The 20,803-nt window shown below is 36.3% G+C and overlaps 1 non-coding gene across 1 annotated transcript; it reads right to left on the bottom strand.

Annotated features, from left to right (window-relative positions):
* Positions 1–9,668: 9,668 nt before the first annotated feature.
* LOC128281402 (small nucleolar RNA R71) lies at positions 9,669–9,775 on the bottom strand. Its single transcript, XR_008271609.1, has one exon. It is a non-coding gene; the product is annotated as a small nucleolar RNA R71 (small nucleolar RNA).
* Between the last annotated feature and the right edge of the window lie 11,028 nt (positions 9,776–20,803).

The raw sequence follows: 20,803 nt of genomic DNA, 5'->3' as shown, positions 1-20,803 counted from the left end.
AACTTAGGAAACTTTTTGGAAAGCATAGAAAATTTTCAAAATACAAGGGACACACGCCCGTGTGGCCCTACCATGTGTCTCACATGGCCACAGACATGCCCGTGTCACAGGCCATGTGGACATTCAAAATGGGATCACATGGTCGTGTCCCAGCCCGTGTAACTCTCTGACTTTGGTCACACGGCCAACCATACGCCCATGTGACTAGCCCATGTACCCTTCGAAATGGCCACACACGCTTGTGTGCCAAGCCGCACCAAAACTGTAGGGTTTATGACTTATGCCACACGACCAAGTCACACGCCCAGGTACTGGGCTGTGTGGAGCATCCTGACTTGGTTTCTAAATAAACATTAGGTGATACACGGCCATGGCACTTGACCGTGTGTCAGACACGGTTGAGGCACACACCCGTGTCTTTGCCTGTGTGGACAAAAATAGGCTATTTACCAAGCCATATTTCTCACCCAAATTTGCATTCACCTACACAAACCAAATGGCATAGAACATAGTGTCAATAGGCATTCAAACCAATCTTAATCAAGCCTAAAATCATGTTATACCAATATCAACAACAATAATGCTCATAAGATCATGTTTTCCAATTCAAAACATATCAATTTCACATTCACAAATCACCCTAGTTGCTAACTCCATATGTACATTATCTTTCCTAAGATCACATACATACCATATCTCAAGATTCAAACATTTGGTACTCAAAATACCAATTCACATCAAGCATTCACATAGCAATTACAACCACATAACAAAAGGCCATTTGCACATATAAATACATAACCAAATATACCAAAATAACCCAAATCACATGGCTATACACATAACCAAACATTCATCATTTACAAGCCAAATCAATTGGTTAAATCCATTACCAACATATAGATTGATACGATCTCGTACTTGTGAGTTGATTCAAGTCGCGGGTGTTCCCGATCGTAAAATTAAGAAGTATAGGTTTAGTTCTTGAAAGGGGTTGGAAATGAACAATTTGGCTTGAAAACAAAGGGTTAAGTGTTTAGAGATGGTAAAAATAGGCTCGGTCTGAGGCTAAAGAAAGAACCAATATTATATGGTAATATTGACCCAAATCTTATAATAGCTCTTAAGTCGAAATTGGTGTTGAAAGTTTAACCGTGACCCACTATCTATGAGAGATAGGAACCAAATAGTATTGGTTGAACGCCATACGCATGGGAGTGATAAGTTCACAAAGGATTCAGAATTGACGCAACTAGACTTAGCTAGATAAGCCAATTTAAGGCACAAAATAATCAAAGAGAGTTGAATAACTCACAAAAGTTATAATATTCATAAAAGGGTCAAAAGCATGAAATACATGTTTTGAGCTTAATATTTATAGCTTTACAAAGGTCCAGCCGAATGGACAAATTAAGTTCAGCTTAATTGAGCTGACTAACCTTTAAGCTATCCCACATGTCTTTTGATGTTTTCCAAGAGTTGGTGATGCCAACAGCCATAACCATTTGTAATCCCAATCAGCCAGTTCATTATGGAGCTGATCAGCCAAGATGGTGTGAACAAGTTGAGATGCTGCCTTGGAAACCCGAATGCACAAGCAGCTCTTTATGGTTTCTTGGGTACATGAAGAGTCTATAATATGAATAGCCAAAATTGGATAGTCCTTTGGAACATGGCAGCCAATCGGTTAATCCAGTGTGAAAACACTTGATGCTTTGCTAAACATGAAATGGCTCTTGAGAGGCTGTGTTCAGCTCATAATTGTGCCATACGAACAACCCAAAGGAAGCTTCCTAGCAATAGCCAATTTGAACACCTACAAGACACATTAAACTCGGCTTAAATATGCTAATATCACAATTTAATTTGTTTGAACTAAAGACATGTATTAAAGATGTCTAAACTAGGACACATTTAAAACATATATTTAAGATGTCCTAAACTATGACATAATTAAAATCTCTTATTAAAGATGTTCAGATTATGACATAATTAAAACTCATATTAATGATGTTTAAATTATGACATAATTAATTACTTAAACTAATTAAACTAAAATAACTATAACTGAATTTATTTGTTTATTCTAGAAAATAAAATGTACAAGGTGAAGAAAACTAAAATTGAGCTAGTTGAGCTTAAAGCAAGTTGCATGGCACACATGGAGTGCATGTCTATTATTGATCAATAAACCCTACAACTACTTCACCCCAAATTTTATCAATAAGGCCCGTAATAACTTCCTTGAACCTCTTAGCTCGAGCTCGAGTAATTGGCCGCTTTGGTAGCTCTATGGGTTTTGCAATAGCTTCAGGTTGGTCTTGGACCATGATCGCATCATCCCCTCCCTTTTCGAAGTGATTTGTCCCAAAATCTTCATTTACATTATAGGGAGAAAGGGTAGATACATTAAAACTTGCACTTATATTAAACATGTTTCCTTCCCTTGTTGGCTTTGTGCGCATATAGTTTGGTTCTTGCTTTGATATTCTTCCTTACCTTTTGGTGTAGTTGCTTCACGTATTTAGCCTTTAGTTTAGCATCTTCATACACAAGTTGATCATTAGGTAAAGGAATCAAATCAATGGGAGTTAATAGATTAAATCCATAAACAATTTCAAAGGGAGAATATTTAGTTGCCAAATCAACAAAACGGTTATATGCAAACTCAATGTGCAGCAAGCACTCCTCCCATGTCTTGAGATTCTTCCTAATAATGGCCCTCAGCAATGTTGACAAAACTCAGTTCACCATTTAAGTTTGTCCATTCATTTACAGGTGGCACGTCATAGAAAACAACAATTTTGTGCCAAGCTTTCCCCACAATGTTCTCCAAAAGTGGCTAAGGAACTTCACATTGCGATCGGACACTATAGTCCTTGGAACTCCATACAGATGCACGACTTCTCTGAAAAAAAAATTAGCAACATGTGAGGCATCGTTAGTTTTATTACAAGCAATAAAATGTGCCATTTTGGAAAATTGATCAACCACAACAAATATTGAATCTTTTCCACTTTTAGTTCTAGGTAAACTTAGGACGAAGTCCATCGAGATATCAACCCAAGGCTCCTCGGGAATAGGCGAGGGCGTGTAAAATCCATGAGGTTTGATTCTTGATTTGGCCTTTTTACAAGCTATGCATCTATTACACACTCTCTCCACATCACGTTTCATCATTGGCCAAAAGAAATGCTCGTAGAGCATGGCCAATGACTTTGTGAATCCGAAATGACCCATGGGCCTCCGTTATGTGCCTCGTTCACCAACACATCCTAAACGGATCCTTGAGGAATACAAAGCTTTCCTTCTTGAAAAAGGTAATCATCATGTCTATAGAACTTTTCAAAGGCTCCATGTTCACAAGCCTTATACAGTTCACCAAAGTCAGCGCCATTTTCATAAAGTTCTTTCAAATGCATAAAACCAAGTAATTTCGAATCTAAATGTTTAGAAGTGCATACCTCCTCAACAATGCATCGTCTACAATATTTCCTTTACCTTTTTTATATTTGATTACATAGGGAAAGGATTCAAGAAACTTTATCCACTTGGCATGTCTCTTGTTTAACTTATTTTTGCCCTTAAGGTGTTTCAATGCTTCGCGATCTGTATGAATAACGAATTGTTTGGGCCACAAATAATGCTGCCACAATTCCAATGTCCGAATTAGCACATACATTCCGATTTCGTAGGTTGGATAGTTTAGGGTGGCACCATTCAGCTTCTCACGAAAATAAGCTATGAGACGCCCATCTTGAGTTAATACGGCTCCAATACCTATACCTGAGGCATCACACTCAATCTAAAATGTTTTGTTGAAGTCAGCCAAGGAAAGTAAAGGGGAATTTGTTAAAAATTCTTTAATTAAATTAAAGGTCTTTTCTTGTTCCTCACTCCAATGAAAAGCAGACGTTTTCTTAATGATACCCGTCAATGGAGCAGCCAAGGTGCTGAAGTTAGGAACAAACCGCCTATGGAAACTTGCCAAGCCATGGAAACTTCTTACTTTTCTTATGCTCATGGGTCATGGACATTCTCAAATTGCTTTCACTTTGACGTGATCAACTTCGAGTCCCTCCGAATTGACCACGAATCCTAAAAAGACAACCTTGTTAGTACAAAACGAACATTTCTTAAGATTAGCATACAAGGTTTCCTTTCACAATACTTTCAAAACAGATTTCAAATGAAGGAAATGATCTTATAAATACTTATTATAGATTAAGATATCATCAAAGTAAACTACGCAATATATACTGATGAAAGCACACAACATGTAATAGCTTGTTTTAAGTCAATTCAGAACAGTGGTTTCTAGACCATAAATCTAAAGTAAAAATATTTATTTTATTATTATTTTAATGTTTACGACATGAAAATATGATTGTGTGAAATTTTTGTTAAGAAATTTTATCGTTTGAGTGTTTAATTTGACTAAAAGGACTAAATCGCGTAAAGTATAAAAGTTGAGTTCTATTAGCTAAAAGTATCTAATAGCTATAGAACCATAAATTAAGAGTCCTTATGTTGTAATTAGACCATCTGAAACATGAGTGGACAAAGATGGACATGCATTAATTGTTTTAATAGATTATAATAAATGTTAATTAAGTAATTTAAAATTTTAAGTTAAAATAAGTAAAATAAAACAAAGTATCATCTTTGTTTCTTCTTGTTTCAAACGAAACTAGGGTAAGGAAATACATTTTTCATCTCCTTTATTCGTCCATGCTATTATTGCTCAATTAGGTACGATTTTTGTTCCATTTTTAATGATTTCTGTGTTTTTGAGATCGTTGCAACTAGGTCTAGCTAGCCCAAGGACTAATTTGCAAAACTGTTAAAGATTTTGAATGCTACCATTGATGAATAATCATGTATTTTGAAGTTTCTTGATAGATTATGAATGCTTGTTAATAGATATACAAGTTTTCTTAAGTGCCTTTTAATGAAAATGCAAATTAGGGGCTAAATTGTGAAATATGAAAACTTTATGGTTAAAATGTGAAATAAATGAAAAATATGGGCTGTTAGGGGCATAATAGTAATTTGACTAGCATGGGTTGTGGTTAAATTGTATTAATTTTTGATTTTATGAAATAAGGACTAAATTGTAAAAATGTTAAAATATTAGGGGCAAAAGTGCAAATGTGCTTTAATGAGTGTTTTGGATTAAATTGTAACAACTTGATTTAGGGCTTAGTCGGAACAGTGGTTTCGGTACCACGAATTTGGCGTAGTAAAACTTGTTTTTGTTGCATTTTTATGGTCTATAGTTTTATGAAATTATTTTGTGGAAATTTCGTTCGAAAATTTTGACGTTTGAGCACTCAATTTAGCAAAATGGACTAAATTGTAAAAAGTGAAAAATATGAGTTCTACATGCTAGAGGTGTCTAATTTTATGAAATTTTAAATTGAAGGTCCTTAGATGGTAACCATTTGTTAAGTTAGTAGACAAAAATGGACATGAAGTAAGAGAAATTTTATGTTTTAAGTTAGGGGTATTTTGGTCTTTTGGCTAAATAAATGAATTAAAAATCAAATTAAAAGCCAAATTTTTCCATCTTCATCCCAAGGTCGAAATTCTTAAGGGGGGACCATAGCTAGGGTTTTTTCATCTTCCAAGCTCGATTGTAAGTTCGTTCTAGCCCCGTTTTAATGATTTTTATTTTTGATATCCTTGCAACCTAACCTAACTATTTCAAGGACTAATTTGAAAGAAAATCAAATTCTAAAATTTTACCCATGAAGAATATTTGTGCATTTTGAGGTCTAATGATGGAAAAGGTATGTTAGATGTAAGGTAAACAACTTTTGCTAGGTGATTTTTGATGAAAATATCAAAAGGACCTATTTGTAAAAAGATTTCAAAATGTGTATAAAAGTGTGATTAAATGGAAAATGTGAGCTATTATAAATATGAAAAAGGTTCAACTAGGCTTGGGTCTTGATGAAATTGAATAGATTTCATTTTACGTGCCTAGGGACTAAAATGTAAATATGTCAAAGCTTAGGGGCAAAAATGTAATTTTGCCATAATGTAAGTTTTGGACTGAATTGAGTAGTGTGATTTATAAATGAGTTAAATTTGCTATTATAGACCAAAATAAACGAGGTTCGAACCTAGATCAGGGGAAAAACAAAGTATTTGACAATTAGGTCCATTTCCAAGTATTTTTGTACTGAGGTAAGTTCTTATGTAAATAATGCATTGTTTTAATTATGATTGACCATTGAGCGTGTTCGACAGAGTTACGATAAGAGTGAAAATCTCGGTTGAACCTTAGGAATAGATATACAAATGTCATGATGTTAGGGTTACTAAAATTATGTGTAAGACCATATCTAGGATATGCATCTATATGAGACTTCGTGTAAGACCATATCTGGGATATGACATCGATAAGAGACTTCGTGTAAGACCATAGCTAGGCTATTGCCATCGATACGAGATCCCATGTAAGACCATATCTGGGATATGGCATTGGTATGGTACCGTGTGTACAGAACTCCCGAGTATCTTTTAGTATTCCAACTGGTTCAATGGGTAATTTAACGAGTGTTTCAAAGATGAATTGTGTGTAAGTCCAATTCGAGATGATTCAGGTATATACGTAAAACTCATATGAAACGAGCTCGTTATGTGATGAACCCTCGATAAGATTTTGATTGAGTAAGTTATGATTATAAGATTTTATTGATATTTATGCTAATTATCATCATGTTAATTATATGTTAAATGTATGTTTATGATTCCTATTATTTGCATGGAACTTACTAAGCTTTAAAGCTTACTCCCTCTTCTTTTCCCTTGTCTTATAGTGTCACCAAGCCAGCTCGGGGATCGGAGATTTGTCGGAGATCCAGCCACACTATCAACTTAATATTCTAGGTACCAATGATTTCAATGTTTTAAGTTTTGGCATGTATAGGGACTTGGTCATTTTGTTATGTGTCATAATTGAATTAGTCTGATGTGTTGGCCTATATTGGTTGATAATTTATTTTTTAAATGGCCATATGAAAGTGGCCAATATTGGTTGAATTATTTATGCATATGATGATACTTTCATGGATGTGGAAATTTGCATGGTTTAAGTTGATAAGTATGTGATGTTTGTTTATGGTAAATGGTAGCATGTGAATGATGTGTGGATGTCTTGATTGTCGCTAAATTGTTTTAATGTAATTGCTTGGAATGGTGTAATGTTTTGTTGTATAGGTGTGTGCATAAAAGGGAGACAAAATGACTTGGTAAATAGCCTTATTTTTGTCCACACGAGTAGACACACGGGGGTGTGTCTTGGCGTGTGTGCCACACGGCTTGCCCCATGGGTGTGTGTTCTGGTCGTGTATCCCCTGTACTTTAATTGTTGCAAAATGGAATGCTCAGAATTGAGCACATGGGCAGAGATACGAGCGTGTGTCTTAGCTGTGTTGATGACACAGCCTGAGGCACGGGCGTGTGAAGTCTGCACCTATTTTATGAAAAATTTTAAAAATTAAATCAACCACACGACGTAGCACACGGGCATGTGAATTGGCCGTGTGCATTCAATTTGTTCTTAGGTGACAAACAGAGAGTTACATGAGTTAGGGACACGGGCGTATGTGTGATAAATTTTAATTTATACATATTTTCATCCCATGCTTAGCACATTTATCGATAGTTTCTCCTTAGAATTGGTGAATTCGATGCTCCTAATCCTTTAATTTCATGTTTTATACTTAGGTGAGCATAGGAGAGTAAAAGGAGAGATAAATGGGCTAAAAACAAACCCACGTGGGAAATCAACAAGGCCTGGACTTTCTCACACGGGCATGTCCCTTTGGCAGGATTGAAGCACGACTTACATGGGTATACTACACGCCCATGCCTATTCAATAGCCTTGGCCACGGGTTGGAGTAATCGCACACGGGCGTGTCCCTGTCGAGCCCAAGCATAACCCTATTCAGAAAAGGCCAATTTTGGGGGCTCTTAGGCATTTGAAAGCCTCTTTAAGCACCTGAGGAGGCACTTAGAAGGGGGACGCAGAGTAGGAAGCAAGGAATTACTCAAGGAAAGCCGATTGATCCATCCCAGAAGTCGGATTCATCATTAAGACTGAAGATCTCCCTTCAAGTTCCTTCAAGATTTTTGGGTTTTCTTATGTCTTGTTATCTTTATGCTTTTGAGATGTTTTCTTTCAGAAGTATGAACTAAACCCCCTAAATACCTAAGGGGAATGAAACCTAAGATGGATCTTGTTATTATTATCTGAATTGTATGATAAATATTTCACTTGTTCTGAATTATGTGTTCTTAATTCTTGTTTTGATATTCTAGGATATTGATTCAAGTTAAGTCTTATTCAGAGGAGGAATAGACCCTGTCTAAGAGTAAATTTGTCATAATTAAGCGGAGTTGATTGCACGCCTAGAGATAGGGTGATAAGATTTTTCCAAATTAGGGTGAAACCTAATAAGGGAATCCATAGATCGAGTTAATGCAATTCTAGGGTGTTAATTAGAAAGAGATTTCAATTATTCAACCTAGGGTTAGACGTTATTAGTCTCGAGAGAGATAATAATATAACTTAGGGATTTCTACGGATCAAGTCAAATGAATAAATCATCTGATTCAGAGTCAAATAATAAGTGAAGTCTAGGTGGATTTTTCCTTAGGTATTGTCTTAATTAATCGAATTTTCCCAAAAGTATTTTCCCAAATTTTCTTTCTGTGCATTCTTAGTTAGCAATTAGTTTAGATAACCAAACCTCTTAATTTTTAGGCTAGATAATAAAAAGGAAGTAAATACTTGTACTCGTAGTTCCTTTGGGTTCGACAATTCGGTCTTGTTGAACTATACTATTTTTTGATAGGTACACTTTCCTTAATCGTGATAATAAGTTAGTTTCAAGAATGATTCTTTCATAAATCTTTAAAACCTATCATGAATATCACGTATTAAGTTTTTGGCGTCGTTGCCGAGGAACTGGGATATTAGGAACACTCAATTTTTATTACTTTATCCATTTTACTTTTATTGCAATTTAAATTTTTATTTACTTCTCTAATTCTTCATTTATTTTCTTCTGATCGGTTTTTCTAGTTTATGACCAGAAGAAACCCGTCAAGACCATTACTGTTTGATAGTGAGCTCGATCGCACAGTTTACAGAAACTGAAAAGAAGTAAGGTGAAGCTTACGATACACAAAAGAGCAAGAGGATGATCTTCAACAGAACCGAAGAGATGGCTGAAAACCAAGAAAATCCACTACCTCCTGCGATTGCTATTAATCAGAATCCTGCTCCGCACACTATGTATGATTATGCTAAACCTTCTTTAATAGGAACTGAATCGAGCATAGTTAGACCTACTGTAGCTGCCAATACTTTTGAACTGAAACCTAACACAATTCAAATGATACAGCAATTTGTTCAGTTTGATGGTTTGCAGGATAAAGATCCCAATTCTCACTTGGCAAACTTCTTAGAATTTTGCAACACTTTTAAAATAAATGGCATTTCTAATGACGCCATTCACCTTCGGTTGTTTCCCTTTTCATTGAGAAACAATGCTAAATAGTGGTTGAATTCGTTACCATAGGGGTCAATCACTACTTGGGAACAAATGACCGAAAAGTTTTTATTAAAATATTTTTCGACGGCTAAACGGCTAAATTATGTAATGATATCTCTTCTTTTGTGCAGATGGATTTACAAACACTCTATAATGCATGGGAGAGATACAAGGACCTTTTGCGAAGATGCCCTCACCATGGGTTACCACTCTGGCTACAGGTCCAAACGTTTCACAATGGCCTGAACCCTTCGACCCGACAGATGGTTGACGCAGCTACTGGTGGAACCATTAATAATAAGACACCTGAGGTAAAACAACCTGCGTTATAACGTCGATTCGGTTACCATGCTCTCTAATCAGGTAAAACTCTTGAATAAGAAAATTGATGGTTTTCTTAGTTCTTCATAGGTTCACCTAGTAATGCAGTGCGAAGCAAGTGGAGGTGGATCAAGCAATTCAAAATACCCACCTTATGGCCACAACATGGAGATCAAGCAGTTAAATTACATGGGTAACAATCCTCGATCTCAAAATAATCCTTATAGCAATTCTTACAATGCAGGTTGGAGGAACCACCCAAATTTTTCATGGGGAGGCCAAGGAAATCAGAGACCACCAACCCCTTCAAGCTTTTAGCAACCACCATACCAGCAGGAGAAAAAGCCAAACCTTGAGGAGATGCTAACCAAATTCATCTTGGTGTCAAAAACTCATTTTCAGAATACCGAGACGGCACTCAAAAATCAACAAGCATCAATCCAGGGGCTCGAAACTCAGATTGGACAGCTCGCCAAGTTGATTTCTGAACGACCACAAGGTAGCCTGCCAAGTAACACTGAACCCACCCAAAAGAGCACGTGAAAGCAGTTACACTAAGGAGTGGGAAAGTGTTAGCTGAATCTGAAAAGAAGCCACCACAAGAAGTTGACAGAAAGGAGGTCGAACCCGAAAACAATGACAACTTAATGCTAACAGAATATAAATCACCAATCCCATACCCAGAAAAGTTGAAGAAAGACCGCATGGATGCACAATTTGGTAAATTTCTTGAACTTTTTAAACAACTGCATATTAACTTACCTTTTGTTGAAGCTATATCACCGATGCCTACATATGCAAAATTCTTAAATAAACTTTTAACAAACAAAGGAAGTTTGAAGACTTATCTATAGTGGAGCTTAATGAAAAGTGCTCAGCCATACTCCAAGACAAACTGCCAACCAAACTAAAATACCCAGGAAGTTCTACTATTCCTTGTTTAATTGGTAGTTTGAATGTTGATAAAGCACTAGCTGATTTAGGCACTAGCATTAATTTGATGCCATATAAAATGTTTAAACAACTTAGTCTTGGGGAACCTAAACCCACTAGGATGAGTATTCAATTAGCTGATAGATCTGTTAAATATCCTAGGGGAATTATAGAGGACGTACTTGTAAAAGTAGATAAATTTATATTCCCTGTTGATTTCGTTGTGCTTGACATGGATTGAAGATATTGAGGTGCCTTTAATTTTAGGTCGGCCATTTTTAGTCACTACTAGAGCTGTAATTGATGTGGGTGATGGTAAATTGGTACTTAGAGTAGGTGACGAAGAGATTATTTTTAAAATTTATGATGTCATGAGATTTTCTAGAGAACAGGATGACTCATGTTATTTTATCGACTCTATGATCATGATACTCAAGATTCTTTTTAGGAAATCGCACACAAGGGCACGATGGAACTCTATCTCGCCCAAGGAGAGGGGATGGATGATGATTCTGAAATAGGAACCGAACTACACTCCAATGAAACCTCCCCAAAACTAGCAGAATATGAGGGAATTAATGTAAAAGATGAACTTAAGCAAAAACCCTCTATTGACGAACCTCCCAAACTGGAACTTAAACAATTGCCAAATCACTTGGAATATGTATTCCTTGGAAATAATTCCAAATTACTGGTAATTATTGCATCCAACTTGCAACCCAAGGAGAAAGAAGAATTACACCAAGTTTTGAGAGAGCATAAAAGGGCCATAGCTTGGAAAATTTCTGACATTAAAGAGACCAGCCTTTCTTTTTGCACCCAGAAAATTTTAATGGAAGATGAATATAAACCCTACGTGCAAGCCCAAAGACGACTGAACCCCAACATGAAGGAAGTTGTTAAAGCTGAGGTAATTAAACTCCTAGATGCTAGAATTATTTATCCTATTTCTAACAGTTCTTGGGTGAGTTGAGTGCAGGTTGTTCCTAAAAAAGGAGGCACGACTGTTGTAGCTAATGAGAAGAATGAATTAATTCCAACATGGACAGTCACAGGTTGGAGAGTGTGCATTGATTATAAGAAGCTAAATGATGCCACGAGAAAAGACCACTTTCCCCATCCATTCATTGACCAAATGTTGGAAAGATTGTCAGGACACATGTACTACTAGTTTTTAGACAGACTCTCTGGCTATTTTCAAATCCCAATAGCTCCTGAAGATCAAGAAATGACGAATTTTACATTTCCATACGTTACGTTTGCTTATCGTAGAATGCTTTTTGGATTATGTAATGCTCCTACTACTTTTCAAGGCTGCATGATGGCCACTTTTGACGAACTCATAGAAGACGTCATGGAAGTATTTATGGATGATTTTTCAGTTTTCGGTAACTCTTTCCATCTTTGTCTAAAAAATTTAAAACGAGTGTTAATAAGATGTGAGGAAACAAACTTTGTGCTTAACTGTGAAAATGTCACTTTATGGTTCAAGAAGGTATTGTGTTGGAATATAAAATTTCTAGTAGAGGGATTGAGGTTGATAAATCTAAAATTGAAACCATTGAAAAACTACCCCCTAATTCGGTTAAGGCTATTAGGAGCTTCTTAGGACATGCTAGGTTTTATAGAAAATTTATTAAAGACTTTTCTAATATAGCTAAGCCTTTGACTAAATTACTAGAAAAAGATGTGCCTTTTAATTTCGATCAAAATTGTTTAGAAGCATTTAATACTTTAAAGGATAAACTGACTAAAGCTCCAATTATAATCGCACTTGATTGGAATTCACCTTTTGTACTAATATGCGATGCGAGTGATTTTGCAGTATGTGCAGTTTTGGGACAGCAAAGAGATAAACATTTTCAACCTATCTATTATGCTAGCAGAACTTTGACAGCCGCACAAGCAAACTACACCACCACGGAGAAAGAGCTGCTAGTTGTGGTTTTTGCATTCGATAAATTTAGGCCATATTTAATATTGTCTAAAGTTTTTGTTTATACTGACCATTCCGCTCTTCGCCACCTTTTGACTAAAACTGATGCAAAACCTCGACTCATTCGTTGGATCTTATTATTAAAGTAATTTGACTTGGAGATTAACGACAAGAAAGGAGCTGAAAATCTTGCGGCTGACCATCTCTCTAGGCTTGAAAAGTCAAGTACCAAAGAGCCAGATAACATTGCAATAAATGATTCATTCCGTGAAGAATAATTTTTTACTATATTTGATTCTGAGGTACCTTGGTTTGCAGATATTGCAAATTTTTTAGCCGCTAACATCATCCCAAAAGGGTTGACACATCAGCAAAAGAATTGATTCTTCACTGATGTGAAAACTACTTCTAGGAAGACCTTTTTCTTTTCCGTAAATGTGTAGATCAAATCATTAGGAGATGAGTCACAAGGATAGAAGCATTGAAAATTTTTGAACATTGCCACACAGGACCGGCTGGAGGACATTACAGTGGAAATAAGACTGAACATAAAGTCCTCGAATCAGGTTTTTATTAGCCCACTCTATTCAAAGACACCAACAGGTATGTTACTTCTTGTGACAAATGTTAAAGGATAGGTAATATATCCAAACATGATGAAATGCCTTAGACATATATGCTCTCATGTGAAATATTTGACGTTTGGTGTATCGACTTCATGGGTCCATTCCCTAGTTCATTCGGGAACAAATACATCTTAGTAACTGTTGATTATATGTCCAAATGAGTAGAAGCCCAAGCTTTACCTACTAATGATGCTAGAGTAGTAGTACGATTCCTTAAGAAACTTTTCTCTTGATTTGGTACACCTAGAGCAATTATTAGTGATAGGGGTACTCATTTTTGTTATGCCCAATTTGACAAGACCCTTAAGAAATACAGGGTTCATCACAGAACAGCTACCCCTTATCACCCTCAAACTAGTGGCAAAGTCGAAGTTGCGAACCAAGAGCTTAAACGTATCCTTGAAAAGACAGTAGAATTAAATAGGAAGGATTGGGCGATGAAAGTAGATGATGCTTTATGGGCTTATAGAACTGCTTTTAAAACACCCATAGGAACATGACCTTACAGACTTGTTTATGAGAAAAGTTGTCACCTACCGTTTGAGTTGGAACACAAGGCATTCTGGGCTATAAAATTTCTAAACCTTGACCCCAAACATGCAGGTGAAAACATGTTGATGCAGTTGAACGAGTTAGATGAGTGGCGAGCCAATGCATATGAAAATCCACGCCTATATAAAGAAGCGACGAAGCGCCGCCACGACGCCCGTTTGAAGTAGCAAAGGCAATTTAAAGTTGGAGATCTTGTCCTGTTATATAACTCGAGGCTCAAATTGTTTCCTGGAAAGGTTAAATCATGATGGTCAGGTCCTTTTCATAGTTCAAACTGTATTTCCATATGGTACAGTAGAGGTAAGTCATCCGTCACAAGGCACTTTTAAGGTAAATGGACATCATCTCAAAATGTATAATAGTGAGAATTTCAAAGACGATAAAGAGGAGTTACGGCTCCATGAAGTTACCTAAATACACCCACAACGCAAAGTCGAGCTTAGACTATAAACAAGCGCTTCTCGGGAGGCACTACAAGCATTAACGGTGCTAACTTCTTTAAATTTTAGTCTTTAACATTAAATTCACTAACTAAGTCACTGGACACAAGATTTTCAAAACCACATGGCCAGGCACACGGGTGTGCCGTAGGCCATGCACATACAATGGGATGAAAACTGCCGTGTACTGCAGCCGTGTGAAAACAGGGTAAAATTTTTTTCCCCAACACGGGATGCGATAAGTTGCCACGGCCGTACGACATGGCCGTGGGCGAAACTGCCAAAATAACACGGGCGTGCGACACGCCCGTGTTTTGAAGCCATGGGGAAACCTGTCAATTTAGCACGGGCATTCGACATGCCCGTGCTCAGCCCCATGGATGACACTGTCACAATAACACAGGCATGTGCCTGCATACACGGGCGTGGGAGAAGCGATCAAAGATTGACACGGTCATGCAACATGGCCGTGTACACCAATGTGCCCAATTTCAAAAATCACGAAACGCACAGGCTGAAACGAAGGCACACAAGCGTGCCCCATGGCCGTGTGCCCCAATTTCTCTATAAACAACTATTATCTATTTTAGCTTTATCTTTATATTTTGAAATTACTTTTTATTTCTTGATAATACTATTTTATCTTGAGTTTTTACAATTTTTATTTTTGGCTATTTCATTACTAGTAAATATGCTTCATTATATTTCCTAAAAATTTCTTGATTTTATCACAGTCATAAAGAGCTCCAAAGCTCTTCATCAAATAGGAATTAAAAACTCCAACGGTGCAGGACTTATGGACTAATAAACCTCTACCACCACCAGAGTATCCTACTCCACTCTCATCATTGCCTTGGTCGATTATTCTCCATAACTCGAATTCAAGGAGTCCATTCATCATTCAGGAAGTTTCACTTCTCTCCCTATCTTATGATTATAAATCTATCTTTGTCAATATATCTTTCTTTGTACATTGAGGGAATGTACATCTTAAGTGTGGGGGGGTCTTTCATATCATCATTAGAAATCCCTGAATTTTGTCTTATTCTCACGCGAATCACTCATATCACTATTAGAATGAATTTTGATTAATTTACGATTTTTATTGATATGTCTTGAATTAAAACATAGGTATTTATGCATTGATTGTTTAAACTTTAGGGCATTAGGGAATCAAGCATGATAAGTTGATTTTTGAAGAATTAAAAACTTTTAGGTTGTTTCCCTAAGCTTAGGTATTATCTTGAGTTGAAATTCACAAGTTTGAATATCAAAAAGCCATAATTTTTGTGAGATCTTAAGCCTTTAGAGCATATTTTATTCCTTTCATGCTGACTTTCATTATGAGTGCGTCAGTTTTGATTTGTTATTCTAGAACTTGCTTGATTATGCATGTCAAGACCACACCATTTGATTTGATATGTCACTATGATAAAGGCACTTAGGTTTAACCCACTATGACAAACCATGAATTGATTTACCCTCAATATTAACCCATAACCCATTATTGTTGAAATCCCCTAGTTCAATCCCTATTTTTGTCAAGATTTGATTTGAACTAATTGCTTAGCTATGTTTTGTTCTTCTATGTATTTGACTTGTTCTTTAAAAAAAATTACTTCAATACATACTAGTAGTAATTCGTTGTTTTTGAGCTTGAGTGTTAATTTCATATTCTAAGAAGAAGCTCACATGTATTCAACTGATGACTAGTTATTTTTCTAGCTAGGTAATTTTTCAATTCAATCTCGATTCTAACATATTCTTTCAGCTTATGACCATACCCCTAACCAAAGCCACGTTACAACCCTCTAAAAAGACCTTTTTGATTGATGTATCAGCTCAATTTATAGTGGTGGAGATTTGATTTTCAAGCAAGCCTATGGTAATAACTTTTCATATTGACTAATGAGTGCTTTTATTGATGTCTTTAAACACCTTGACTGATTTGAGTGAATCTTTGGTAAGGATGTTAAACTCTGGGATATTGTGATCAAAGGTAATCACTTAAATGAGGGGAGACACCTATGTTTTCGTGATAAAATGCTCAACTTGGAATGTTTGAAACTTTGATGTACTTTTAGTTGAATTTTCAATGTATGAGTACTTATGGATTATTTTGAGATATTATTGATAGGGATTATAAATTGAGAAGAATTTATTTTGATTATGAGTTGAGGATTTTTGCTTGAGGACAAGCAAATGCTTAAGTGTGGGGGGATTTGATAAACCATAATTTATACATATTTTTATCCCATGCTTAGCACATTTATGGATAGTTTCTCCTTAGAATTGGTGAATTTGATGCTCCTAATCCTTTAATTTCATGCTTTATACTTAGGTGAGCATAGGAGAGTAAAAGGAGTGAGAAATAGGCTAAAACCGGAGAAAACGGACCCACGTGGGAAATAAACACGGCCTGGAATTTCTGACACGGGCGTGTCACATGGCCGTGTCCCTTTGGCAGGATTGAAGCACGACTTACACGGGTATACTACACGCCCCTGCCTGTTCAATAGCCTTGGCCATGGGCTGGAGTAATCGCACACGGGCGTGTCCCTGCCAAGCCCAAGCATAACCCTATTCAGAAAAGGCCAATTTTGGGGGGCTCTTAGGCATTTTAAAGCCTATTTAAACACCTGATCAGGCACTTAGAAGGGGGACGCAGAGTAAGAAGCAATGAATTAGTCAAGGAAAGCCTATTGATCCATCTCAGAAGCCGGATTCATCATCAAGACTGAAAATCTCCCTTCAAGTTCCTTCAGGAGTTTTGCGTTTTCTTATGTTTTGTTATCTTTATGCTTTTGAGATGTTTTCTTTCACAAGTATGAACTAAACCCCCTACATACCTAAGGGGAATGAAACCTAAGATGGATCTTGTTATTATTATCTGAATTGTATGATAAATATTTGACTTGTTCTTAATTATGTGTTCTTAATTCTTGTTTTGATATTCCAAGATATTGATTCAAGTTAAGCTCTTATTCAGAGGAGGTATAGACCCTGTCTAGGAGTAAATTTGTCATAATTAAGCAGAGTTGATTGCATGCCTAGAGATAGGGTGATAAGATTTTGCCGGATTAGGGTGAAACCTAATAAGGGAATCCATAGATCGAGTTAATGCAATTCTAGGGTGTTAATTAGAAAGAGATTTCAATTATTCAACCTAGATTTAGACGTTATTAGTCTTGAAAGAATAATAATATAACTTAGGGATTTTTACGGATCAAGTCAAATGAATAAATCGTCTGATTCAGAGTCAAATAATAAGTGAAGTCTAGGTGGATTTTTCCTTAGGTATTGTCTTAATCAATCGAATTTTCCCAAAATTATTTTCCCAAATTTTCTTTTTGTGCATTCTTAGTTAGCAATTAGTTTAGATAGCCAAACCTCTTAATTTTTAGGCTAGATAATAAAAAGAAAGTAAATACTTGTACTCGTAGTTCCTTTGGGTTCGACAATCCGGTCTTGCTGAAGTATACTACTGTTCGATAAGTACACTTGCCTTAATCGTGATAATAAGTTAGTCTCAAGAACAATTCTTTGATAAATCTTTAAAACCTGTCACGAATATCAAATATCAATGTGACCACACAGCCTGCCCACACAGGCGTGTCCCAAGCCACAAGGGTATGTGGCTCTTCAAACATGAAAAATTTTCTAAGTGTTGTGAAATTTTCCAAATTTCTCGGTTTAGTCCTGAACTACTTTTAATGTATGTTTTGGAACTCGTAGGCTCGTTTTAGAGACGATATGAATGTAAATGAAAAGTTTTTAATTTGGATAGAAATTTACGTCTCGATTTTTTATGATTGCTTATGTATAAGTTCGGTAATGCCTTGTACCCTATTTAGACATTGAATACGGGTAAGGGGTGTTACATTTAGTGGTATCAGAGCTAGGATTTAGTCGATTCTTGGACTAACATAGCGTGTGTAAGATTCTAGTTATACATGCTATAAATGAATTGTGATAGTGAGATGGCTCTTGACAATTTTTAATTGTGTTTTCATATAGTAAATGGATCCTAATCGAGTTGAGGCTGATGATGTTGAAAGTAATGCACAAGGTTCCACTCAAGGGGTAGCACCGTCTAATAGTAGATCCCCCAACGATTAGTCAAGGAGAAGGGGGTAGAGAAGCCTTTCTCCATATGATGAATGAGTGGTATATAAAATTTGTTCGAACAAATCTGAATGCCCAACCTCCTCCACCCCACCTATTCCTTTTCTGGTTCCCTTAACTCTAAGAATGAATAAGCCCCTGGTTGATAAGATTCGAAAGCATGGGGCTGAAGATTTTAGAGCTAATGTGGATGATAATCCTGAAAGAGCTGAGTTTTGGCTCAAAAACTCTATAAGAGTATTTGATGAGCTGTCTTGCACACCGAATGAGTGTTTGAAGTGTGCCATCTCACTTCTGAGAGATTCTACATATCACTGGTGGAATACACTTGTATCGGTGGTACCGAGAGAGAGAATTACATGGGAATTCTTTCAAGAGGAGTTCTGAAAGAAATATATTATTCAGCGATTCATCGATTAGAAATGTAAGGAATTTCTTGAGCTAAAAAAGGGTCGTATGTCAGTGACCAAATATGAGCGAGAATTTCTCAGGCTTAGTAAATACGCTCGAGAGTTTGGTTCCACCGATGCTATTATGTGCAAGAGGTTTGAGGATGGATTGAATGAGGATATTCGTGTGTTAGTTAGGATCTTAGAACTGAAAGAATTTTTGGTATTGGTCGAGGGAGCCTATAAGGCCGAAGAGTTGAATAAAGAGAAGAGAAAAGCTGATTGTGAAGCTAAAGATTTGAGGAAAAGACCGATGAGTAAGTCATTTCCATCTCATTCAAAGAAATCTAAAGAAATGTATTCTCGTTCGAATGTATCAATTAGGTATTCCCACAGAGACCGCGGGAAGCAACACTCAAGTTTTAAATCTCAAGCCACTTTAATGGCAAGTGTGGTAATGTGAGGCCTAATAGACCTGAATGTCGGCATTATGGTAGACGTCATCCTGGTGAGTGCAGAATGAATGATCGAGCTTATTTCAAGTGTGGTTCTCAGGATCATTTTATCCGAGATTGCCCTGAAATGGCTGAGAAAGAAAAATTTCAGAGCGCGAGGCTGAGTAATACTACTAATAGGTGTAGGCCACCGAGGAATATCAGAAAAGCTAGTAGTAAAGGTGTGACAAAGGATACAGCTTTGAGATCTAAAGCTCGAGCACCTGCGAAAGCCTATGCCATCCGTGCTCGTAATGAAGCGACATCTCCCGATATTATCACTGGAACGTTTTCTCTCTATAATACTAATGTAGTTACATTGATTGATCCGGGATCGACCTATTCTTATGTGAAATTGGTAACTAGTAAGAGCTTGCCTATTGAGTTTACTGAGTTTGTGATTAGAGTGTCAAACCCTTTAGGCAAACATGTATTAGTTGATAGAGTTTACAAGAATTTTCCCTTAATGATTCGAGGTCATTGTTTTTTGGCTAATTTAATGTTGTTGCCATTTGATGAATTCGATGTTATTTTGGGTATGTATTGGTGGACAATGCATGATGTCATAGTGAACTATAAAAGAAAGATTATTAAACTGAAATGTGAAAATGGTAAAGCTTTTCAGATTGATTCATATGAGTCGAGTGAGTTAATTGTTGTGTTTTTTTCGATGTCTGCCCAAAGATATGTAAGAAAAGGATGTGAAGCGTATCTTGCTTATGTGTTGAATACAAAAGTGTCTGAATTGAAAATTGAATTAGTGTTGATAGTTTGTGAATATCCAGATGTGTTCCCGGAAGAGTTGTCTAGGTTACCACTGGTTAGAGAAGTTGAGTTTGGTATTGAGTTAGTATCAGGGACGTCACCGATATCTATTGCTCTGTAAAGGATGTCTCCGACTGAATTGAAAGAATTAAAGGCACAGTTGCAAGAGTTAATAGATACAGGTTTTGCGAGACCGAGTTTTTCTCCCTAGGGTGCTCCAGTGTTATTTGTAAAGAAGAAAGATGGGTCTATAAGACTTTTTATTGATTATCGACAGCTTAACAAGGTGACTGGAAACACAAAAATATACACACTTTTTCATGCCCTTTTTAACTCAAATTCATCCAATTTTAGTAAAATTATTGTCAAAAAATATATAAATATTATAAAATAATTATTTTGTACTTAAATTATTAACATAATAAATTTTAATTAATTTTATAATAAATTTTGATTAATTTTGGTCATTTTTCGACTGATTTGTACAAAGGGTGAAAACTAGCTCGGCAGACACTACTAAAAGCACAAAACTGAGAAGAAATTTTTGAAGCATCGAGACGAATGAATTTTCCAGCTAAAGATAGTCCAACTTATGTGTTTTAATTCATAATATAATTAATTTTAATTTTAATCCAATTTAATTTGGGTTAGA

The sequence above is a fragment of the Gossypium arboreum genome, chromosome 1, assembly GCF_025698485.1.
Source record: "Gossypium arboreum isolate Shixiya-1 chromosome 1, ASM2569848v2, whole genome shotgun sequence".
Lineage (NCBI taxonomy): Eukaryota > Viridiplantae > Streptophyta > Magnoliopsida > Malvales > Malvaceae > Gossypium > Gossypium arboreum.
The sequence above is the reverse complement of the archived record's forward strand: the minus strand, read 5'-3'. Positions and strand labels throughout refer to the sequence as shown.